This window comes from Hyaena hyaena, unplaced genomic scaffold, assembly GCF_003009895.1.
Source record: "Hyaena hyaena isolate Hyena2069 unplaced genomic scaffold, ASM300989v1 scaffold_41, whole genome shotgun sequence".
NCBI lineage: Eukaryota > Metazoa > Chordata > Mammalia > Carnivora > Hyaenidae > Hyaena > Hyaena hyaena.
Window position 1 is genome coordinate 205,666 of NW_024080673.1, and position 26,660 is coordinate 232,325.

Genomic DNA, 26,660 nt, shown 5'->3' on the forward strand with positions numbered 1-26,660 from the left:
GGTCCTATATCTCTACTTGGTCTTCTAATATCTAATTGATCACAAGATTAGTTTTTAAATGACAAAAAAGGTTGAGAGGTACATTTATGTTTAAGTGTCTGTATTCCTCTACATACACACACACACACACAGAGACAGAGACAGAGACAGAGACAGAGATAGAGACAGAGACAGAGAGGAACGTAAGCACTGTACATAAGGGCAGGGACATTTTCTGTGATGCTCACAGATGTTTCTCCAGAGCCTCAAATTTTGTGTGACATGTATTTGTAGGAAGGAAGGAAGGATGGTTGAGAGGGAGGAGGGTAGGATACTGTAATGGCCTCCCATCAGGACAGTGCTAACCAATAAAACTAAAGCCAATGTTAATGGGTAATCATAGTTTCATCCTTTTATGCCTCAAAGTAGTAGGCAGTAGAAATATTCCTGGACTCTTGACACAGTGTTTCACATTCCAAAGACAGCTATCCATTTCATCCCCTTTCAGGGACAGCAGGGCATCTTAACTGCACATTCATCTGTCATAAAATGCCCCTGGTGCCCTCAATTAGCCACAATTTACAGCCAATTAAAGACAGCATGCATATTTTTAGAAACCCTAACAGTGACACACCTCTGTTCACCCATGAGATTTCTCCTCATGATAATTCACTTCCTGTCATGGAAGTCACATCCAGGATGGCCCATTAGGGGAGAGCCTCATTAATGCACAATAGCCTTAATGGGCTGATCTTTAAACAGACCACCCAGTAAGGAAGCAGATTAATAGAACCAAGTCTGAGAGAGAAGTTTCTCTTTAACTTTTAATTTTCTTTTCTGGATAAATACAGATCTGTGATGTGATTTTAACATGGCTTTTTGCAGGTCCACATTTCTCTAGCAGTAAAGCCAGCTTCATGGCAGGATTTTCCTCCTTCACCACTTCTCTAGCTTTGGGGATCAACTTCTTTTAAATCTATCTGCAGATAAGTCTGATGAGCTTCCTGCATTATTTATCCTCAACTAAATTAGGAAGACCATTACTAGCTTCCCTGAAGTTTCTTGGCATGTCTAACCATTGAACATACCGATGTCCTGTTTAATCAAATAATTTATTTACACAGAATCGACATTTCTATTCATACTTCACATTACAAGGAAGAAAGAAAAACTTCTTAAATCTCTAGTCTTTAATTTGGAAACTGCTCACCACCATTTCCTCTCTTCACCCTGGGGAGTAGGGTGGAGGCGGAAGGGAGGATACTAGAATATGCAATAACCAAGGTCTGCCTGGCACGCTGTGCCTTGTGTGTGCACATGTGTGGGATAAGAGTAAGGATTCTGTCTCGCACCTTACATTTTCCCTGCAGCATGATGCTCAACTAAGCTCCCATAATCTACTCTAGGTTCCATGTAAGAGATCAGAGAGCAGCACTGAGGCAGGCTGTTTGCCACTGGGGTTTTGGAGAATGCTAACTCCTTGCTTCTGTACACGAACCAACAAATATTAAATGTTCGTTATGTGCAAAGGACTGAACAAGGAATATGTGAAGACAAATGGCCACCAGGTCAGGAGAAGGGAGCTATTATGTGCCTAACTCAGGGCTAAGCACTGACATGTTTTCTCCTTTAATTCCTAAGAAATACAAATTTGTTCTCCCCCATTTTATCTAGGTGAAAACTGAGGCTCAGAGGAATTAAGTAACTTGCCCCAGGTCACAGCCCATTTTGAACCCAAGCCCATCTTCTTCCTGCTGTATCACAAACTATTTTAGTGCTGCTAACTACCACTCTTCCCCACATGGCTTCTTCGTTATGCTTTCACCTCCATTCACAAACAGTCAAGGCTCTGTCTGGCTCTTTTTTAAAAACACTGAAGGATTAGGGCTACTCTCTTTGCAGATAAGTTACAAAAGAGTTTGTATCTTAGGTTACTACTACATTCACCCAACAAGTTAGACCAAATTTTGGAAGAATGGGATGATACATCACTAAACCAATCAACATACACCCCCACTCAGTACAGCTGAACACACTGTAGGATATGGATCTTCATACCAAGAGCTGAAAAACAAGTATGTGACCTCTAAGAAGAATAATGTTGGTGGCACAAATTCTTAAAATCATAACTTTCATTTCTTCAATAGAAGCCTCTTGTTAAATTGCACAAATAAATAGTCAAATAAATAAATGAATCAATAAAACTTCAAAAGAAATAACAACCATAGAAAAAGCATAATATGTTCTTTCTTTGCTTTCGCCAATCAAATCAACACCTTCCCCAGGTGCTTTGGGGTGTCTCTTGATCTTCTATGCATTTGCCCATAAGAGCAATGACATTTGTTGATTACACTCATTTGGTTTTCAGAAGCCAAGGTGGATTGTATTCGCCTTTTCTATTAGCCTAGCAATACCTCCCTGTGTTTTTTGCAGTAGATTTTCTGAACAGCAGTAGGTTCTAATCAATCTTCCAGATTCATTTCTCAGAATCTCACAATCTCCTCAAGGAACATTTCAAACCTGATTTATCATCATTACCAGACCCTAAATATTCACCAGATTCTATATTATTTATTATACCTAGTTAATTTCCCTGTTCTGGCCCTGTGGGTCAAATCACAGAGCATGTGAAAGATTATTCCCACAATATGTCATGAAGACTCTACTATAATGCACAGTCATATTTAGGAAGAAGCTTTACACACACACACACACACACACACACACACACACACACACACTACAATAGCTATGAAACATAACTGAGCCCCTCTACTTCTCTTCAAGATTCTGTACCACATCCAGGCACTCTCCCCTTGCTCTGAGCACCTCCTGAACCCATGCACACATGGGCAAACAATAGCAACTTCTCATCTCCCTCCAGTTGGGCAAAAGCCCCACCTGTGCTGCTATATTAAAGAGTCTAGTGGGGCACCTGGGTGGCTCAGTCAGTTAAGCATCCAACTATTTAGTTTCAGCGCAGGTCATGATCTTGCACTTTGTAGGTTTGAGCCCTGTGTCAGGCTCCATGCTAACAGTGTGGAGCCTGCTTGGGATTCTCTCTCTCTGCCTCTCCCCTGCATATTCTCTCTCTCTCAAACTAATAGGATGAATAAAATAAAATAAAATAAAATAAAATAAAATAAAATAAAATAAAATAAAACAAATTAAATTAAATAAGAGCCTGGCAAGGGACTGCATGAGAAAAAGTGATTCTAGGTCAGTCATGTAAGGGAACAAAGTATCCTAAGGTTACAATGAAGTGAGAAGTGGAAATGGGTTACAGTACTATCCTTATGGGATAAAATGACACCCCCAGTTTGACCCAACTGAGAGAACAAAAATCTCCCAATGATGAGCCTCTGAAGGACACATGTCATACCCAACACCCTTCATGCAGCCCAAGAGGCTGCCTGTGGTTTCTCAGTCCCTATCTCCCAGTTCTGCCTCATTTCCCCAAATGAAGGAACTTTGGCTCAGCCATGAAACATCCAAACTTGTGTTCCACCCACAGCACACAGTATTGACAGAAAGGGTTCCATTTGCATTCCCTTTTAGGAAAGCATGTCTAGCTCATCCAGGGTTCTGTACTCTAAGAAGATCTTTCAGAGCCTGTCTCTGCCCAAGAAGCAGCTGTCTGGTGTGTGTCAGTGAATAGAAGCAGGCTCAGCCAGGACTAAAGCTCTAAGACACCAAAGATAGGTTCTGTGTTGCTCTAGATGACAGAACTTGAACCAGTCAGAGAAGCTGTTAAACAAGGAGCTTCTTCTCAATACAAGAAAGAGCTTCATGCAGAGGCCCATTCAGAACAGTCTGTCTTGTGGAACAGCTAAAGAGGTTAGGTAACAATTGCCAAGGGATGGTTTGTGAGAAGCAGACCAGATACCAGCTAGGACTGCATCCAACTCAAAGTTGATGTGACTCTGAGGAGATATGCTACATCGAACTCACAGAGCCAAAGCATTCTGTACCTGAAACAGATTTCTGAGTTCATCTTGTCTAGATACTGCAAATTAGCAAGCCCAGGCTAAATTTAGCCCAGGGGAGAAATTCATTTTGTTCACAGAGTATTGTTCCACACAGGTTTATTGTTTCATCCAATATTTAAGAATATTCATCAAAATAAAGAAAAGATTTTGCATAAAATCTGGATTTTTCAGCTTCTCTTTAAGAAATTAAAATTAGAAGACCTGGTCACATGAAGCCTACATTTGGCTTAAAGCTAAACAGTGGCTGTTCCTTTTAGCTGGGGGCTATGCTGAGCCGCAGCAACCCATCCCTCCCCTCCCCCCTCCACCCCACCATCCTCCATTGCCTCACACTAAAGTTGGGATTTGGTCGGTTTTTTGTTTTATTGTTTTGTTATGTTTTGTTTTGTTTCAGGTCTCTTTATTCACATCTATTTTCTGTCTTCCCTGTGGCCGTGAGTGTTTGCCTCTGTAGCCCTAGTGAAACCCTAGATAAGCTAACTAAGGCTCTGAGAGGTTAAGTAACTTGTCCAAGTTCACCAGCCAGCTAGTACAAAGCAAGGAGCAAAACTTAGGTTCTCTTGTGATCCAATGATCCATCAACTTGGCCACACTGCCAGCATTTAGACAGCTTATTTCCATGGACTGATTTGACTATTCACATTCAGGTTGTGCAAAACTATCCCTCTACATTTTCATTTAATATACCCTAGTGAAATGGCTCCACACTTCTCCTTAAGAAAACAATAATAGCAAACAAACAAGAAACTCTTCTTTCCAGCTGACTCTGCAAGTAACTAGCACCCAAACACCAAACACCCTTTTGTGTGTCCAATAAAAATTGATCTTATGAACACATAAGATTTCAATCTTCCTTGCAAAATCAGGAATAGATCAAAACCTTATTTCAGACTCTGCACTGATAGTCCAAATCAATAGTGCAAACAAGATTTCTGGGGGAAAGGTTAAAGTAATTGGCAGAACACACTGGTGTCAAGCCACCACGAACACTTTCAAAGCAGAATTAAATACATATAATTGATAAGCTCATTATAAACTATATATATATATATATATAGTCATATATATATATGACTTTGTAAGACATCTCTCTACAATCCAATAATCTCAGTTACTGTCCACATTTGAAACTGATATAACCACACACCTCTTAAAATCTTCTGTGATCAGTCCTGCAGCTAATTTAATCTGCCCATAACTCCCATTAGTCAGGATTTGTAAGGACTGAGCAAACCAAAGAAAAGACTGATGAAGGACATTTTTACAGTTGTTAGATGGAATGGGAGATCACTCTAGGCAGGGCCTAGGTTAACTCACCTTGCCTATGTGTAAAAAAGTTCTATTTTTGTCCTGGCACTAACCAGAGCCCAATTTGGACTGACTCACCATCAGGTCCACACATAGAAGAGAGTTGGACTTGACAAAATCAGTTCACATTTAGGCTCACCTTCTGGATGAGACTGATTTAAGGACAGCATGTTGAGGGGCACCTGGGTGGCTCAGTTAGTTAAGCATCCAATTTTGGCTCAGGTCATAATCTCACTGTTCCTGAGTTCAAGTTCTGCATTGGAATCACTGCTGTCAGCACAGAGCCCACTTGGGATCCTCTGTCCCCCTCTCTCTGCTCTCCACCGCTCATGCTCATGCAATCTCTCTCTCTCTCTCTCTCTCTCTCTCTCTCTCTCTCTCTCTGTCTCTCAAAAATAAATAGACATTAAAAAAATAAAGACAGCATGTTAAAAGACCACCTAACTGGGGTGGCTCAGTCAGTTAAGTAGTTGACTCCTGACTTTGGTTCAGATCATGATCTTGCATGTTGTGAGACAGAGCCTCACATTAGTGCAAAGCCTGTCAGTGTGAAGCCTGCTTGGGATTCGCTCTCCCTCTCTCTCTGTCCCTCCCCTGCTTATGCTCTCTCTCAAAGTAAATAAATCTTAAAAAAAAAAAAAAAAAAAAAAAAAGACCACCATATCACTGGGGCCACAGATACTGAACTGTCAGACTAGAAGATGAATTGGAGATTACCACAGCTGTCCTTTTAAGCCTAACCTCAGCTAAAGACAAAACAGACTTATTCACTTGCTGCCTACCCAGAATCTATTCTCCCTTCCTCCTAGGAAAACCAGGGTTTTCCTAACCCCTAGTTAGGTATCTAGGATTAATAATCAGCTAGTACACAACAGACAGACAGACTTACTGTTCTTTAGAGCTGGTATCCACTCTGACTGGTCATGACCAATCTGTACTAGAAGTAACTTATTTAGACTCTCAGTCATCTACCCATGTAGTGTACCTACGAGTTCTGGCTGCAGAAAAGAGCCCTGATTCATATCAGCCCATCACAGTAACGCTACCCTTCTTGTCAGTGTTTGGTTTAAGCACCCTGCCTTCAGCCAATTAGTAGAGAGTATTCCCCCTGTTGATTGCTATTCTTTCAGGGTTGGACCCACAATCTAATCCAGGCAGACTAAGGAAATGGGATATTGAGTCCCTGACTCAGGGAAAAATTTTTCTCTCACACAGAACAAAATCACTAGTCCTGGCTGTTAACAGCAGCCCTTCTGAACCCCTGTGGGATGTCCAATACACTGATAAAGGTATGGGGCGGGGGAAGGGGGGAGGCATGAAAATTTGCAGAGATAGAGTCATAGGCCCAAGGATTGGGGTACTGTGCCTAGAGCATGCCCAACCTCCTGTCCTCCATTATAAGAAACAGTAAATTTCCTGACTGTTTAAACTACTTTAGATGGGAACCGTGTTCTTTACAGTTAAAAATATTCTGTATTTACACAGACCAATATATTCAAAGCAAGTTAGAGGACTTTGCACATGAAGCCAGTGTTGTTGTTTTTTTCTTAATTATTTTTCTATGTTTATTTATTTTTGAGAGAAAGACAAAAGGGCACCTGGGTGGCTCAGTTAAGTGTCTAGCTTCAGCTTAGGTCATGATCTCATGGTTTGTGAGTTTGAGACCCACATCAGGCTCTGTGCTGACAGCTGGAGTAGGCTTAGGATTCTGTGTCTCCCTCTCTCTGCCCCTTCCCCCACTCATAATCTATCTCTCTCTCTCAAAAATAAATAAATATTTAAAAAATAATAATAAATAAGTAAGTAAAAGTTTTAAAAGAGAGGAGAGTGGAGGAGGGGCAGAGAAAAAGGGAGACACATAATCCTAAGCAGACTCCAGGGTCTAAGCTGTCAGGACAGAACTTAACACCAGAGCTCAAACTCATGGACCGCGAGATCATGACCTGAGCCAAAGTCAGACATTTAACCAACTGAGCCACTCAGGAGCCCTGCCAGTGTTGTGGGTCTTTTTGTTGTTGTTGTTGTTGTTGTTAATGTTTTATTTATTTCTGAGAGAAAGAGAGGCAGTGTGAGCAGGGGAGGGCCAGAGAGAGGGAGTCACAGAATGTGAAGAAGGTTCCAGGCTCTGAGCTAGCTGTCAGCACAGAGCCCGACGCAGGGCTCAAACCCATGAACCATGAGATCATGAACTGAGCCAAAGTCAGACACTTAACCAGCCACCCAGGCGCCCCACCCCACCAGTGTTTTAATCCATCCCTACACAGACTTTTTCATCAGAGCAGAAAGAGCAACTACTTGCAGTTGCAAAGTTCAGATTACTTTTTTGGTTTTGAGTACAGTTGAAACACAATGCTACATTAGTTTCAGGTGTACAACATGGTGATTCAACAAATTTATACATTATGCTATGTTCACCATAAATTTAGCTGCCATCTGTCCCAATGTATCACTATTACAGTATCACTGACTATATTCTTTATGCTGTGCCTTTTATCCCCATAATTTATTCATTCCATACTGGAAGCCTGTATCTCCCATTCCCTTTAATCTACTTTGCCCATCTCCAAACCCCTCTCCTCTGGCAATCATCACTCTGTTCTCCATATTTATAAGTCTGATTCTGCTTTTTGTCTATTATTTTCTTTTCTTTTAGACTCCACATATGAGTGAAATCATATGGTATTTATCACCCTCAATCTAACTTATTTCACTTAGCATAATACCCTCTAGTTCCATCCATGTTGTCACAAATGACACTATCTCATCCTTTGTTATGGCTGTGTAATAGTCACACATATATATGTAAATATGTATATGGAAGATACAACATAAGGAAGATGTGGAGTGTGTATGTGTATATACATTGGTCTGTCAAGAACACTTAGGTTGCTTCCATATCTTGGTTATTATAAATAATGATGCCATAAACAGAGGTGCATATATCTTTTCAAATTAGTATATTCATTTTTTTTGGATAAATACCCAGTAGTGTAATTATTAGATCATACGGTATTTCTATTTTTAATTTGAGAAACCTCCATACTGTTTTCCACAGTGGTTGAAACCAGTTTGCGTTCCCACCAACAATGCACAAGGGTTTTTCTTCCCACATTCTCTCCAACCCTTATTCCTTGTCTTTTTTATTTTAGCCACTCTGACAGTGTAAGGTCATATCTCATTGTGGTTTTGAATTGCATTTCCCTGATGATTAGCAATGGATCTTTTCTTTCATGTGTCTGCTGGCCATATGTATGTCTTCTATGGAAAAATATCAATTCAGGCCCTTGCCCATTTTTAATTGGATTTTTAGGCACAGAGTTGTATAAATTGTTTATTTATTTGAGATATCAATCCCTTACTATCATTTGCAAATATATCCTCCTGGTCAGTAGGTTATCTTTTCATTTTGTTGATATTTTCCTTCACTGTGCAAAAGCTTTTTATTTTTATATAGTCCCAACAGTTTATTTTTGCTTTTTGCTTGTTTCCTTGCCTCAGCAGACATATCTAGAAAAAGGTTGCTATGGCCAATGCCAGAAAAATTACTGCCTGTGTTCTCATAAAATTAAAGGACTTTTATGGTTTCAGGTCTCATATTTAGATTTATAATACATTTTGAGATTATTTTTGTGTATGGTGTTAAAAATTGGTCCAGTTACGTTTTTTTACATGCTTCTGTCTAGTTTTCCAACCATCATTTATTGAAGAGATCATCTTTTCCCCATTGTATATTCTTGCTTCCTTTGTCATAGATTGACTATATAATCTTAGGTTTATTTCTGTGCTCTCTATTATGTCCCATTGATCTGTGTGTCTATTTTTGTGCCAGTGCCATACTATTTTCTTTTTTACAGCTTTGTAGTATATCTTGAAATCTGGAATTGTGATACCTCCAGCTTTGTTTTTCTTCCTCAAGATTGCTTTGGATTTTTGGGGTCTTTTGTAGTTCCATAAGAATTTTAGTATTAGTTGTTCTAGTTTTGTAAAAAATGCTATCGATATTTTGATAGGAATTGCACTGAATTAGTAGATTGCTTTGGGTAACATGGATATTTTAACCATGTAAGTTATTTCAGCCATGAGCATTTCATATCTTTCCATTTGTTTGTGTTTTCTTCAATTTACTTCATTTATGTTAAGGCATATTCCCTCTTACCCCACTGTGTTGAGAATTTTTATCATGAATGATGTTGAATTTTGTTCAATGCTTTTTCTGCATCTGTTGAGATGATCATGTGATTTTTATCCTTCCTTGTGTTAATGTAGTATATCAAGTTGATTGATTTGTGAATACTGAACCACCCTTGCATTCTTGGAATAAATCCTACTTGAACATGATATATGATCCTTTTAATGTATAGTCGAATGTCATTTCCTGGTATGTTGTTGAAAATTTTTATATATAAATTCATAAGGACTATTCGCCTTTTCTCTTTTGTGGTGTCTTTGTCTGGTCTTGGTATCAAGGTAATGCTAGCCTCACGGAATATATTTGCAAGCTTTCCTTCCTCTTCTATTTTTTGGAAGAGTTTGAGGAGAATAAATATTAACCTTTTTTACAATTCTGGTAGAATTCCCCTGTGAATCCATCTAGTCCTGGAGTTTTATTTTTTGGTAGTTGTTTTTATTACCAATCAATTTTGTTACTTGTAATTGGTCTCTTCAGATTTTCGATTTTTCCCTGATTCCATTTTAGCTTATGTGTTTAGAGGAATTTGTCCGTTTTTCTTGGTTGAGCCATTTGTTAGCATAATATTTTTTTGTAGTCATCTTCTATAACCTTTATATTTCTATGGTGTCAGTTGTATTTCTCCCTTCTCACTTGTGATTTTACTTAGATTCTTTCATTTTTCTTGATTTCATTTTTCTAGCTAAGGGTTTATTACTTTTGTTTATCTTTTCAGAGAACTGGCTTTTGGTTTCACTTGGGCTTTTCTCTATAGTTTTTCTAGTCTCTATATCACTTATTTCTGCTCTGATCTTTTTTATTTTCTTCCTTCTCGCCCTTAACTTTGTTTGTTCTACTTTTCTATCTCATTTAGGTGTAAGGTTAGATTGCTTATTTGAGCTTTTTCTTATTTCTTGAGGTTGGCCTGTATCCTATATATTTCCCTCTTAAAACTGCTTTCACTGTGTCCCAAAGATTTAGGACATTGCTCTAATTTCATTTGTCTCTGGGTATTTTCTTTATTTCTTCTTTGAATGCTTCATCATGTTTAGTATCATATTGTTGAACCTCTACACGTTTGTGTTTTTCCAAGTTTTTTTGTGATTTATTGCTTTTTCATACTGCTGTGATCAAGAAAGATGTATGGTATGGTTTTAATCTTCTTAAATTTACTGAGGCTTCTTTTGTGGCCTAATACGTGACGTACTGTGGAGAATGTTCTATGTGCTCTTGGAAATAATGTGTCTTCTATTGTTTTTGGATGGAATGTGCTGTCTATCACTGTTATGTCCATCCAGTCAAATGTGTCATTCAAAGATACTGTTTTCTTGTTGATTTTCTGCCTCAATGATCTAACCACTGATGTAAATGGGCTGTTAAAAGTCCCCTACTATTACTATATTACCACCAATCCCTCTCTTTATGTTCATTAATATTTTCTTTATGTTTTTAGGTGCTCCAATGCTGGGTATGTATTTAATATTTCTTATATCCAATTGTTCAATTGATCCTTTTATCGTTGTGTAAGAAAGTTCGAAGTTTTAATGTACTCCACACAGTGCATACCCAGACACTTATAATTGCATAAGGAAAGGAGGTTAGCAAACTGGAAAAAACATGGCTCTGGTATGAGAGTCTTTGGTCCCTCTCAGCTCTGCCATTTATAAATTCTATGACCACGGGAAAGTGTCAATATCAGTAAATTATGGGAAAATACACATTTTACACATTGTTCTGAGAATTCGAGCAACTGGAATGTACAAAATACCTAGTGCACAAGAAAGATGCTTAATAAATAAAAGACATTCTTGGAGTACCTGGGTGGCTCAGTCAGTTAAGTGTCTGACTCTAGGTTTTAGCTCTAGTCATGATCTCATGGTTCATGAGTTTGAGCCCCATGTCAGGTTCCACACTGCTGGTGTAGAGCCTGCTTGAGAGTCTCCCTCTCTCTCTCTCTCTCAAAATAAATAATTACACTTTAAAAATACATTCTTCTTCTCATTTCCCACCCCTTTTTCTAAAAAGTCTTTCCAGATCCCCTAGCCCAAAGCTCCAGGTACCCCAATTGCTCTAGCTTCTATTTCACCACTTTTTTTCTTCCCCTCCAACTCCACACTTGCTAAATTATCTCTCTCTGATATATTTTGTGTGTTTGGTGTGTGTTTTTCACTGTCTCCATTTACTGGTACCTGCTATGTATCAGGTACTGTTATGACACTTAATCCTCATGACCACAATCACTCAGTGAGAAACATGATATGCTTGCTTTAGAGAAGTGATAGAAACTTGTCCATGATTTCATAAGGTGGATTAAGAGCAAGGAATTCTATGCCAATTTGAGTCCAAAAGCTAGGCTCTTAGCTACTTCATTACACTGCCCATCCAAGAAGTAATTTATATATGTGTATCTGTATGTCTCTACCAACAGACCGTGTTGTTCAAAAAACAGAGCCATTATTTTCCAAGGGAAGGCAGGTAATGCAAGAACTGAAGAGTCTTCTATTCTAAGCCATCAGTGACAACACACACTTTTGTTTGCCCATTGTGCAAGCCTTCTTGAGGCCTGGGATACACAAAAGGGAGGAGACCCCATTCTTGCCCTCGACACTCAAAACCAAATGCAGAAATAGGATCTCTGCACAGAAAGTAATATGAGAAAGCATATATTATTTCTCCAGGGAGAACTACCAAATCTAAGTGCCATAGGAGGTCAAAGGAAGAAGATCATCAAGAGCTAAAGATACGTAGAAGTGAGGGAAACACTGCAGGCCCATGGGGATTAAGCAGAACTCCAGGAGGAAGACCCTGTGTGCATGGGGGTGGGCAGGGATGGGGAAGGGGAGGCGATGATGGGGGAGGAGAGGGGACAAGATTGGAGGCAACACAGAACAGAGAAGGTGCCAAAGACAAACAAAGCTAGATACTAATTAAGGTGGTAAAGACAGATTCTAATCAGTAATATACTACTGGAATAAGCAAAAGAGTCTAGCATGAACTGAACTCAACTTTAATTTATACAAAGATGAGTGGGCTTTTGAAAGGAAGGGTGAGGGAAGAGGGAGGGGACAAATGGAGACTCAGTAGAGTCTGGAAATGAAAAAATGACAAAAATCAGGAAGCAGTAGGTCCATGTGAAACCCACCTGGGTGTGCTGTCTGGTGCTCATTAAATAAAGTCAGGCTCCTAGCCTCCCACTGAGACTGAGAATCAGGGGCCCTATCTTGAGGTACGGCTGTTAGAGTAAATTCTTTTATCATCCTTGAGTTTTCTCAGGCAAGCACTTTAAGGGAGCTAGGGTCATCCTAGGGATGCAATCATAAGCTGTTAGAAACTATGCTAGCATTTGTTCAAGTCTTTATAGACTAAGGATGTGGCCTAGTGGAGAAGAGGGCTCAGAGGAGCCTGGCTGCCATTTGGTCAAGAACAGTCACTGTCAGGAGGTGGCTTCCAGCCAGCTGGCCTGGAATTAACAGAGTTCTCTACATAGAAGACTGGATTGCAATGAGAGGTTAAAAAAAAAACAACAGGCTGGTGATTTTGAACTCTTAGGGTAAGCACCAGCCCTGATTTGTCCAAGATTGAGTGAGGAGTGTCCCAGCACGAGAAACATTTGGAACCAAAATGGAAAAAAATGGGAAAAATCAGGCAAAGCCTTGGAGGTAAGAAGCACCTGGAATGAGTTATTGAGCAGGATGGCTCTGTAAGAATTAGTGGTTTGGGGTGATTCCTCCTGCTGTAAAACATTAAAGACCCCAAGCCTCGGCCGGCCACTTAGAGGATCAGGTTGTGTGGAGTGTCACTGTGCCATGGGGACACTAGTCTGGCCATCTTCGTCCATGTTCCAAAGGTTCTGAGCTGAGACTGGGTCTGCCTCCTTTGCTTTGAGAATCTCAAACACACACCATTGCGCTTTATGAATTATCTGAGAAGGTAGGACCACTTACTGCTAGATCTGCATTCAAAGCACATGGAGGAATTTGACCCCAGAGAAGGAAGGACTGGGTGGAACACCCTCCCCACCAGTATCTAGCCATGTGACTCTGCACCATCTTTACCCTCCTTAAGCCTCAGTGTCCTCATCTGTAAATAGAGATTAGAAACACCACCTAGCTCACAGGGTTAGTGGGAAAATTAAATGATATTATGCATGAAAGGCCCTTAACAGGGTGACTGTAATATATTAAACATTAAGTGAATAGCAGCTATTGTTGTAATTGTGGTAGTGGTTTTTGTTGTTAAGCACGGAAAAGAAGCAGGAGTTTATTCATAGTGTTTATAGGTCAACATCCTGAAACATTTTCTGCAGGGTTATATTTTCAGGGGAAATAAACAAACATGAGAAATCTGTCACATAAATAGAAAGTGACCCTGGGTCTCCTAGACCTATGTAATGGCCACTCAGAGACTTCTGGAAAAACAAAGTAGACTCATGAAGGATGCTTCTATTGCCCTGGGTGCCATCCATCAGATGGAAAGGCTTAACCCCAGATTTTATTTTCTGTGTTAAGGGAAGACCGCAAGAGGGGGAACAAAATTCAATTAACAAAAACATAATTGATGTCAGAAATCCATGAACACAGAGCATCATTCTTGCTCCTCAAGGAGAACACTATCAGCATCAAGTGTGGTTAACACAGAGTTAAACATTTATTTATTATTTTTTTTAAATATGCTCTTTAAAGCCTGGGGAGCAAAGTACAATCAAATCATTCTGTAAAATACTGACACTGGATTAATGCTGAAGTGATAAACAAAATCCAAATAAGCAGCAAGGCACCTGTCGAGGCCCTTCAGTCTCAGGTGGGCTCGGAAAGGGGCTGTGTGAGCATCTGGTTCAGGACCCTTTAAAACACCAGGGTGTGGCCCAGCCACTACCTTGACCACAGGGGCGCCTCCATTCGGTCCACCAGGCCTTCTCCTGGACTCACAGCCCTGAATAAATCCTGGCTTTGTTACTTGCAAGTTCTAGTACCAGATGTGACCTCTCTAAAGCCTCAGTTTTCTCAGCTGTGCAAGGGGGAAGATAAGATTTACTGTCCAGAATTTTTTTGAAATTTAACAGGAAATGCATGAAAAGTCCTTAGTTCAGTGCCTGGCACACAGTGAGCACCCAACAATTTTCTCCTCTCTGTCCTTTGAATCTCTTAGTCCCCCTGACTCTTCCAGACTGCCAACTCACACCCTTTCCCAGAACATTATGGTCTGGCTTAGTAATCATATCTCATTGCATCAGTATACATTCTTCCAACCTAACAACAGGGTAAATTCTTTAAAGCCAGACATGGTTGATTATTAATAAACAAATGGCATGTATGTATCAATCTCAGCTCTACATCTTTATAAGCCTTGACTTGTTAAGTCGTCAAAACAACCCTATGATGTAGTTCATATGATTCCTATTTCAAAGATGAGAAAACTGAGGCACAGGACAATTCAGTAACTTTCAGAGGTGACTGCTCATCAGCTCCTGTGCTGAGACTTGAATCTGAACTCACGAGAGCTGGCTCAGAGACCAGGCTCTTCACCAACAGACCCCCTGTATTCTAGACTTCTGTGCCCACAACCCCTCTCACACAAAGGTCCTCAACAAAAACCTGTCAACGCAAAGATGATTGGGTCAACAAGTGTCACTTTGAACATGAGGAAACTGAAAAACAATGAGGTTACATAGTTTGTCCTGGGTCAAAAGAACAACTGGGAAGTTGATTATGGCCCAAAGTGTCACAGCCCCAGTGGCTTGCTCTTCTGGCCACACCATCTGGATGGTCTTTTGAGGGAGGAGTTGCACACTGATGGAAGGACAGGAAGAGAAGACCTTTGATAAGACCTCTGTCCACAATCCCACACCAGGCCAGGTGAAGTCCACATTTCTCTTACCCCATGGCCCCACCCACCATGTCCCAATAGGGGTCTTCATACTTTGGGTCAGCCATTCCTACGTATTGGCTTTTACTTTCAGGTACCTGGTGTTGCATATGTACAAGAGAGCCAGCTGAACTGGAGGCCAGGTGAGTGAGACACAGGCCCAGCCTAGATGCCTCGCAGGCCACGGCTGGGTTCAAACCTTCACCAACTTCAAACAAACATCTCACATACTCGAGGTTTTCCAAACCAAATTCTGCTTCTAGAGTGCCGTGTAAAATCACGAATGATTTTACAATTTTTCATCTCTCAGTAGTTTTAAAATTTTTTAACATTTATTTATTATTTTTGAGAGAGAGAGACAGACTGTGAGTGGGAGAGGGGCAGAGAGAGAGAGAGAGCTACAGAATCTGAAGTTGATTCCAGTCTCTGAGCTGTCAGCACAGAGCCTGATGTGCGGCTCAAACCCATAAACCATGAGATCATGACCTGAGCAAAAGCTGGACACTTAATCAACCGAGCCACCCAGGCACCCCGTAAAGTAGTTTTTTAAAAAGCTCAAGAGAATAAGGGGCACCTGGGTATCTCTATTGCTCTATCATCCAACTCTTGATTTTGGTTCAGGTCATGATCTCTTGGTTTGTGGGATTAAGCCCCATGTTGGGCTCTGTGCTGACAGTGCAGAGCCTGCTTGGGTCTCTCTCTCTCTCTCTCTCTCTCTTGCTCTCTCAAAATAAATAAATTTTTAAAAATAGAAATAAAAACTTAAGAGAATAAATCCCTAATTTTAATCATTTACAGTTTATCAATATGTTACCTTGTACTTCTAAGAAAACTCCCTGTTGTGTAGCAATCGGGGCACAGTCTAAGGACTCAGGGACCTGGGTTCAAATCTCATCCCCTGGACTTGGTAGCTGTGGGCTTTGTGCCTCAAACTCCTCAGATTTAAAAGGGTAATAATACAGTATCTACCTCATAGGCTTGTTTTGAGGATTAAATGAATTTATGTGTATGTGTGTATATACACACATGGATAAATACACATATATATTAGGTCTACTATATATATATATACATACACACACAGATAGATGTAACTATACCTACATAACTATATGCATAGCTATACATGTAGTTATGGGGTTGAATTTTGTTCCCTCAAAATTCATACATGAAGTCTTAACTCCCAGAACCTCAGAATGTGACCTTATTGGGAGAATGGGTTTTTACAGAGGTGATCAAATTAAAATGGAATCTTTAGGATGGGCTCTTGTCCTGTATGTTATAAGAAGAAGAAATTTGGACACAGATATGTAAAGACACAGGGAGAAGACAGCCATCTACATGCCAAGGAGGGAAACCTGGGACAGATTCTCCCACAGCCCTGAGAAGGAATTGACCATGTTGACACCTTGGTTTCAGACTTCTGGCCTCCAAACTATGAGAAAATAAGTTTCTGCTATTAAATCACCCTAATACATGCCAAGGAGGGAAACCTGGGACAGATTCTCCCACAGCCCTGAGAAGGAATTGACCATGTTGACACCTTGGTTTCAGACTTCTGGCCTCCAAACTGTGAGAAAATAAGTTTCTGCTATTAAATCACCCTAATTTGTGGTCCTTTGTGATAGAAGTCCTAGAAAACTAGTGTGTGTGTGTGTGTGTGTGTGTGTGTCTGTGTGTGTGTGTGTCTGTGTGTCTGTGTCTGTGTGTGGAGAGAAAGGCATCACCAATACAGAAGGTACCCAGAATATGTAAGTAATAGTACTTATATAAGTAACTATTAATAGTAGTATATATGTTATTAATCAAAAACTACATAGTTTTACACTGCACTTTGTAATTATTTTTTTAAATTTTTATTTATCTCTGAGAGAGAGAGAAAGAGCACGAGCAGGGGAGGGGCAGAGACAGAAGGAGATGTAGAATCTGAAAACTCCTCTGAGCTGTCAGCACAGAGCCTCACAGGGGGCTCGAACTCACAAACTGTAAGATCATGACCTTAGCCGAAGTCAGAAGTTCAACCCACTGAGCCGCCTAGGTGCCACCACTGCACTTTTTATAAATGCAGACCTGTGGAGTACAAAATGGCACAAGAGGAAATCTCAGGCAGCTGCAGTCCACACGTACTCCACCGCAAAGCCAGGCCAGCCAGGCTCATCTCCTCGTATCTAGACCAAACCACAGGAGCCACTCCATAACCAGTAATAATGGAGTCTCTCTACAACTTCTTCTAAGTCCTGCTTTCCCTTGGCTGTTATAAGTCAAACGTGAGCTTGTATCATCACTGATTTAATGTTGAAACAAACACTTCCTACTCTTCGTCTTTCTAGCATCCAAATGAGTTTAATGAGAATGTATTCATTTACACAAAGGCAAGCTACCAAAAATAGTTACATTTTATAGCTAATTACCTGCGAATTCATCCCAGTATTGTGAAACCAAATCACAGTGGGATTGATTGGGAATTGGGGAGCCGAGGCTAATATAAGATTGGAACTGCCATCAATAACCCCTTATGGCATGTTTTGTGTTAACCAAACAGTCTCATTTTCCCTCATTGACTGTTCGTAAGTAAATTATGGACTTGAACTCCTGATGTAATATAGATTTGCCCTAGTACAAATTCCTGATTCACATCCGTGTCATGAATTAAAGAAAAACAGAAGATTATGTTTGAAAAAGAGGGAGATTGTGATGGTTAATTTTATGTCACCTGACTAGGCTACAAGGTGCCCAGGTGTTTGGTTGAACATCATTCTGGGTGTGTCTGTGAGGGTGTTCCTAGATGTGATTAGCATTCAGATCATTAGACTGAGTACAACAGAGCAGCCTCCCCAGCGTGGACGAGCCTCATCCAATCCCACTGGGGGCCTCTACTCCCACTGGGAGTGAAGGAGAATCCTCTCTCCCTGTCTGACCGGCACTGAGCTGGGACATAAATCTCCTGCCTTCACGCCTAGGCTGGAACTCACAGCATCAGCTCTCCTGGCTCTCAGGCCTCAGGCTCAACCCCCAACTACACCATTAGCTCTTGTGGGTCTCCAGCATGCTGACTGCAGGTCTGGGACTTGTCAGCCTCCATAATCACATGAGCCAATGCCTTTTAATAAATCTGACAGAAGATGACATGAGACAGGAGGGGAGGGAGGACTAAGGGAGGAAAGGGGAGGGAGGGGGGGTCTCCTGTTGGTTTTGTTTCTCTGGAGAACTTTTACTAATATAGGAGCTGTCCTGTTACAAGTCAATGTCGCCTATATCATGGTCTTTGGTAAAAACTGCTTTTTGAATTTCATTCAAAGAAGCTTTGCCTCCTGTAGGCATCACTGCTGTGTTCCTTTCTGATGAGTCAGCCGAGGGCCAGGAAGCTCAGACACAGGGTCTGCTGAGCCACAGCAACGGCATAGACCCATACATCTGGTATCTTTGCTTCCTCTTCATTCTTAGGGCCACATTATAATTGTTAAATGGGCTTACTAAGCACACTGCACACACCAAATTGTTTTTGGAAAAGAATAAGCATAGTCAATAAATAATTTGGGTTAACACAAATCCAAATTTCATCTGTGTCTACCTTTATATGACAATGGTCAAATATTTTCCATGAAGGGAACAAGTGAACAATGTTTGACTTTACTTTCTTTCCCCCTCTTTTCTCCATTCCACAGATAGATAAGTATTTCCTCCAAACTACAAGTGCATAACATAAAAAAGTATGATTTGAAAATATCACATCACCTAACAGTTCTGAAGCATCACCATGTTCTCTGTAATTATTTTTAACTGTAGGCTCAACAAGCAGATATATTGGCTTATCTCTTGCTGCCCAGGTTCCTAAAAGACAAAACATAGCAATTACTGTTAAAGGAAAGAATTATAAAAATCATGCATCTTTAATGAAAGGCACAGGAATAGAAATATTATTATCTAGCTCGGCTGATTCCCAGTTTGAGCCTCTCCTGAGCCCATCCTGCCAGTAATTCTGGGGGGAGTAGATGGAAACTTGCACTGGGGAGTCAAGATCTCAGGGTTCGGGATACTGGGGTTCCAGCTCTACCCCTGCATTTAAGCAGCTAGATGACCTTGGGCAAGTCAATTATTCTTTGCAGATCTGAAACATCTGTACGATTGTACTACTATATATCATTATTAAGGCAATTTAGCATAATGCTTAGAATATGGATCCTGGACCAGCCAAGGTGACCTTGGATAAGTTACTTCACTCCTTGCTTCTGTTCCTTATCTGTGAAATGTAAAGAATATCAGACTTTACTCAGAGACTTTTTATAAGATATAACCAAATCAATACACGTAAAGTGCTCAGAGTGGTACCTTGTCCAGAACAAAGGATTCTTGAAATGTCAGCTATTATGATTATCTCCGAAGTGCCTTATCATTTAAAAATTATTCAAATTGACTCTGATACCTCTGCCAAGATTCTCAGTATTCTAGGATCTCATCGCTGGGATACAAAGTGAACACCAAAAGAAAATATTGAAATTGAAGAGTCATATTTTTCTCTTTTTACACTTATGTTATAGGAGGTTAAAAGCAACAGAAATTTCACAACTAATTAACAGTGCTAAAATAGCCATGTATACAATGAGGAATTTTACGTGGTAAATGCCTTAAAAGAAGTGGGGAGAAGATGGAAAAATTGCCTTTGAGAGAAGGAAATAACATTCACTGAGCACCCACTATCTCTTGGGTCCTCTATAAACCCATTCTATTAAGCCCTCCAATATCACTCTGAAGCAATTGGTACTGTTCCCATTGTACAGATGAGGAAACTAAGGATCAAGGAAGCTAATCACAGTTCCAAAAGCATATGGCTCTTCAAAGAGAGACTCAGATACCACACAGACTGGACTACACGACTGATTTCTTCCATTCCAGAGGCTGGGTCCAAAACACAGGTATTCCTTTCTCAGGGTGACGGTGGTAGGGAGAAGTTGATTTTTATACAACAAATTCTAATTTAAGTGCAATACAAAAAATTTTCTCTTTAAAAGACCCCTTAGTTAAGTTTTGGTATAAAGCAAAAAAGAAAAAAATAAAATAAAATCTGCAAAATATTACATCACTTCCTAATTTCTTAATATCAGTAACAGGAAAGAACAGTTGTCAAGTTAAGGACTGAGGTAGAATAGTTCAGTGGAATGCAATGGAGAAGAATTTGAAATCAGTGAGGATTAAAAGTACTTGTTAGGAAATATAGTCAATGGTTATAATATCACCATGTGGTGACAGATGGGAGCTACAATTGCAGTGAACACATCATAATGTATAGACTTGTGGAATCATTATCCTGTACACCTGAAACTAACACAACATTATATGCTAACTTTAACTCAATTAAAATATACTTTAAGTCTGATGACCTAAGTTTCAGTCCTATTTTTGACATTTACAAGCAGAATACAGTAACTATCTCAGAGTTCAATAAAGATAACTGAAGGGCCTTCCTCATAATCCATGAGGTTGGAGTAAAAGATGAGAAAGACTCCAGTTTCTGTAGTGATCATTCTAATTATTTGGTTTTGTCTTCAGAAAGAGAGTGTTTCTTAAGTGTCTTACATGTTTGAACACTCAGATACAATCTGAAATAGCACCTCTACATATTCTTTTGTAACCCCTCCCATCACCAGGCACAACTGGGAAATAGCATCTGCTCCCGGATTTGGGTCTCGTAATTCCTTATGCATCTACAAGACTTGACTGAATGTCTGTCTTCTGAAACGAGGTGGTGAAGCCCAGGAAGCAGCCACAGCCCCCTTCATTATTTTAGCATCCCCTACACCTGGAATTATGGCCTACTGAGTTAAACGTTCAATAAATGATTGTTGAATGAGTGAGATAAATCTTGGAATTCTATTTATCTGTGCCTGGATAGACAGCCAGCTACATAATTTTGCCCAGAGTGAAATGCAAATCCAGGGCCCTTTGTTTAAAAAGTAAAGGGAAAGAAGTGATGTTAAAGGTACTCAAATATAAAGCTTTCTCTGTTGTGGTCTCTCCCTACACTTGTCATGGTGTCTTTTATTTACTATTTCATGTTATTCTAAATAAAGAAAATTTAAACATTTAGTTATTAGCAAGACTCTTGTTCATCTTTTTTTATAACCTTAATTTTTTTAATGTTTGTTTATTTTGGAGAGAGAGAGAGAGAGAAAGAGTGTGAGTAGGGGAGGAGCAGAGAAAGAACAAGACATAGAATCCAAAGCAGACTCCAGGCCCTGAGCTGTCAGCACAGAGCCCGATGCAGGGCTTGAACCCATGACCGTGAAATCATGACCTGAGCCGAAGTCAGATGCTTAACCAACTGAGCCACCCAAGTGCCCCGGAATCTTATTCACCTATTATTGTATAATGCTAGCTTTAAGTGCAACCATAAGAGACTTCATAGGTCATATGCCCATGAAGTCAGCCCAGCTTGAGTACAGTTCAAACAAATTAAAGGATAAATGACAAAATTCAAGTTATCTCCTGGCATGAGCTTATATGACAGCAGCAAGCAAAGTCAAGCAAATCTGCCTGTGATAGGCAAAAGGCATTGTGGAATAGCTTTCTTCAACTTCTAACAATATTGAGGAAAACCCTCCATTTAACTGATTCCAAATTCCATTTATTCCCATGGAGATGAAGTCCGTCATAGTACATAAATGTTCACGTAAGTAAAGTTTCTATCATCTTTGGAAAAAAGAGAGAGGGAATAGAGAAAATATGCCATTAATATAAAGAATTAAGGATGTAGAAAATTGCCAGCTTTTATTTATTCATATTCCATTCTACCTTCATGCATGCAAGAAGCTGGCAAGATATTATATCATAATTATGGACTCCCCTAGCAGCCTGAGTATCAATGGTTCTTATTGTTCTAAGGTTTTCAGAAGCCCATGAGCTCCCAGATTGCATCTTGCAGAAAAAGAGCAGGAGCTAATTACATTGCATATTTATTCTTCTCCCACACCACCATTATCCACATAATTCCCTGTGGGTTCTAATTAGCTCAATCAGGGCTGGGGGAGGATATGATTTTAAGCAATTTCAGATAAATATGGGATTTTCTACCACCACAAAATTTGGCAAAATGCTAACCTTACCCAAATACACTTTATCTCCCATTTCTGAAGAAACCAGATAGCTGTTTTGTTGTGCTTAGACTTAATCAAGGATAATAGCTCTTAAATAATATCAACCTAGGTGGTGTGCAGTTTGGTGTTTTCTTGGAAAAAAATGCAATTTAAACATAATTTTTATTGGGCTCTTAAGTGATAGCTATGAAGATAACATCCAGTAAGTCTTCCGGTCCTTTTCCTCTTCTGTTTGATAATCTGCATTACCCAGAATCCTTATATTTTAATCCTGTGCAAACTGTAATAAATGGTGCTTAGGAAAAGGATTTTCCTGAAGGGTCAGTCATACTCTGGGAGAAGTAGCTTAATTAATCCAGGTTCTACTAAGTTTTCTTTAATGTTTACAGAAATATTTTTTTTCCTTAAAGCACCTAAAACTTCTCTCAACATAAACAAGAGCAGTATAAGAGTCTCTCCTTTTCCCTATCACCTCATTATTAATTCATCTAGCTTCAGGATCTCAGTTCTCATCAGGGAGATGGCTCCTGTGGCTACACTTACAATCAGCTTGGTGCCAAAATGGCCTCATGCAATCACCCTTCTCAAATCCACTGAGGACTCTTGATGAAAGAAAGCACTTGGAAGGCAATACCGTACACTGAGACCCAGTTCTCAGGGTCCAATGGCTGGAGCGTGGGGGTCATATCCCGTCTTCTCTTTACCATCCAGTCTCGATCTTGGGGAAGATCAGGCAAAGTAGGGAGAGGGAGACCTAAAGAGACCTCCAGAAAGGACCTGAGTAGGCAACCTAGACCAGAGCCAAGCCTGGCCACCCAAGGACTGAATGCAATCCGCAAAAACATTTTGTTTTTTTCACCTTCCTCCCCATTTCAATACATAGTCTTGTAGTAGTGGCTAACTTGTAAATAATGGAAGTATTCACATAAAACTCCATAAATGGGAGGCCTGTATTCCGAACTGTTCAAATTGGTAAGTGCTGAGTTGAAGCAGCCATCTTTCCACAAGACAAAGGCTTCTTGCTGTCTGTCATTCCTATCCCACCAGGCTGGTTCTTCCTTTGAACTGACTAGCTCCTACAGAGACTTGAATTCTTTGCCCTAAATCCAAAACCCACATGGGCCTTTTCCAAGTACCTCTAGATGGTGTTTGGCTTGGATCAAAATGCCAGAGAGGCAATCAGCCCATTAAGAGAGAAAAGGATATAAAGCAAAAGCTTCATTCAAATGGTTTTATTTCTAAAAACTGAAATAGAGGAATGATGAGGTTTCATCATTCCCTCACTCAATACATGTATGCTGGGCACCTACCATGTGCCTGGTACCATTTGAGGAGCTAGAGATGCAATGGTAACAGGACTACATTCCTGTCCTTACCAAGCTTCCCTTCTCTTGTGGGACAGGCAGTAACTAGAAAAATAAATATGTATCACATCTGGCAAACAGTAAGTGCTGAGGGACTAAATATACAAACGGCTGATGGCCAGAGTATATATAAAAATAGAATTCTGACCTGCAACCTGCAACCACCTGCCCAGGAAACCAACCCAGGAAGCCAGCCTTCTGTAAGTCAGACTTGTCAGAAGGCAGACACCAGGAATCTCAACAATACCCTTGTAACAATTGGCCAGGACTTTATTAATGGCTGGCAGCTTCCCTAACTTTTGCCCTTGCTTCCAAATTAGGACCAACTAGGGAAAACCAAATATATACCCCTGACCAATCACATAGAAGACCCTACTTCTATCTTCTATTTAGCCCATCTATAGCTTCCCCAGGACAACAGCCTCCAGAAAGGCCATACCTGAGGCCTTCCCCTTTTCCACTGTGAAGCTTTCCTACTCCTATACCTGCCTCTGAGTCTCTGCCAAATGCAAAGGATGCTGGCTGACTTTCTTGCTATAGAAAGCTCTAAATAAGTAGCCTTTGCTTGCTCTCATTTGGGTGGTCTTAATTTATTTCCATAGGACTTTGAAGCCAATAAAAAAGCAAAGGGACAGAGTAATGAGCAGATGGGGAGGTTAGGAAGGAGGTAACACTGGAGCCAAGTCGTAAGACGAGAGAAAGAGGGATAGAGGGAGCCATATAACTGGTGGAAAAGCTTTCCAAGCACAAGAAATAGCAACACAAGGACAGTGAAGACAAAAGACTGGCATGTTCCAGAATTATCAAGCAGAATAAAGGAAGGACAGACAGCTAGGAAAGCAAATCAGAGAGGTAGCTGCCAGCCAGATGCCCAGCTGCATGGGGCTGGCTGGTCACAAGCAGGTCTCTGGCTCGCCTACTCCGTGGAAAAGAAAGGCTTTCTAAGGGTCTGAACAGGACGGTAACATGCCCAAGCTCTACACTCAGCCTGCTGTGTGGAGAACAGAGGCCAAGAGTAGAGGCAGCAGAGTGGTTACAAGGCAATTACAATGGTCCACGTGAGAGATGATGGCCACCAGGCCTAGTGGGGAGCAAAGGAGGTGGTGAGAGGCCATCAGATTAGCGATGTAAATACTGCCGGGGTATTGAATGTGAGGCAATAAGGAAAGGTAAGGAATCACAGATGGCTCCTATTCCATGTTCCTCCTATTTTGCAGCCCAAATTATTGACTCCACCTGCCTCTACACACCAACTCCAACACCAGAGTCCCTCAGGCAGGCAAGGAGCAGGTATGCTCAAATCACTTTCCAGTCCTGTTGTATCTACCTAATATTTAAACATCAAATTGTGGCATAAGTGTCTTTCTCTACCTCCAAAGGTTGAGGACCTTTCCCTTTTTTTTTAACCCATTTTTCACATTCATCATTTAAGATCAGAAGTTTTTAAACTTCTTTAGCAACACACAGGGACTGCAGAGTGGCCTCCAAAGAGATATGTCCAGTCCACATCCTAATCCACAGAACACATGAATTTGACCTTATTTGGAAAGAGACTTTACTAAAGAGTCTTTTTAGCTATTATTAAATTACTTAATTAAACTATGTTAAACTGATCTTTTATTAATGGAAAGATTTTGAAATCAAGAGGCTATTCTGGATTATCCCTATAAGCCCTAAATGCCATTCAAGTGTCCTTCTAAAGGAGATGCAGGGGGAGACTGGAAACACATTCACAGAGAAGGTGGTGAGAAGATGAAGCAGAGAAAGATGCTGCAACAAGCCACGGAATGCCAAAGGGAACCAGAAACGAGGGAAGACCAGGAATATGTAAGGGCTAAGGGAAGGCTGCCCCAAAATGGACCACTTGGGCATACTGATTTTTTTAAAAAGCTCCTTAAGAAAACAGCCAGTGCAAGGACACCCAGCCCTTCCTTTGTCCTCATGAAAGCAGGAAACAAATCTCCCACATGAAAAATACCCTCCCTATACCAAAGTAAAAGACGTCCTCATCACCAGGGAGAACTTGAAAGCCATGAAAGCTATAAAACAAACCTTGTCTCTTTTTACTAATCTTCTACCTCAATCCAAGTTCTACACAGAATTCCTTACCAATTATAGGGGCACCTAGGTGGCTCAGTCAGTTACGGGTCTGATTCTTGATTTCAGCTCAGGTGATGATCTCACAGCTCATGGGACCGAGCCCCGCATCAGGCTCCACGCAAACAGCAGGAGTCCTGCTTGAGATTCTCTCTCCCTCCTCCCTTCATCTCTCTCAAAATTAAAAAAAAAAAAAAAACATTTTTTAAAAATTCCTTACTAATTAAACCTCCCAAACATGTTTTCTTTATCCACTAAATCTCTCACGAATATACTGACTCTTTGTCTAAAATATATGAAAGCTGCCTGCTGTGAGCGTATCTTTAGGTCTTGATTTCATTATTGGGCCTCCATGTGCACATATTTGGCTTTTTTCTCTTGTTAACTTGTTTCATGTAAATTTAATCCCTAGTCTAGCTGGAAGAACTTAAAGGGTAGAGGAAGAATTCTGCCTCCCCTCTAACTGGATTCTCTGCCAGGACCTCTGGAGAAAGTGTGGTGACATGGACATCCTGATTTCAGACTTCTGGTCTCCAGACTATAAGAAAATTAATTTCTGTTCTTTGAAGCCACCAAGTTTGGTACAACTTTACAGCAGTCACATGAAACTGATACAGCAGGCACATTCTTTCAAATGAAACCTTACATGGCCCCCCACTGTGTCAAACAGATCAAGGAGAACGTTTGCTGTCAATGGGGGAGGCGGGGGCTTCCCATCACAGGTCATCTCTCCCCTGCTACCCTCGCACTGACCCCGAGACACTGAAAGCACACTCTCCTTGGCCTGGAAGCACCAAAG

At 40.5% G+C, this 26,660-nt stretch overlaps 1 long non-coding RNA gene across 1 annotated transcript in view; it reads right to left on the minus strand.

The window, feature by feature from the left end:
- The window catches only part of LOC120230391, a 114,001-nt gene that overhangs the window by 48,187 nt on the left and 39,154 nt on the right, over positions 1-26,660 (minus strand). Inside the window, exon 2 of the long non-coding RNA XR_005527994.1 lies at positions 19,045-19,140. This is a non-coding gene — a long non-coding RNA (uncharacterized LOC120230391). The remainder of the gene's footprint in view (positions 1-19,044; positions 19,141-26,660) is intronic.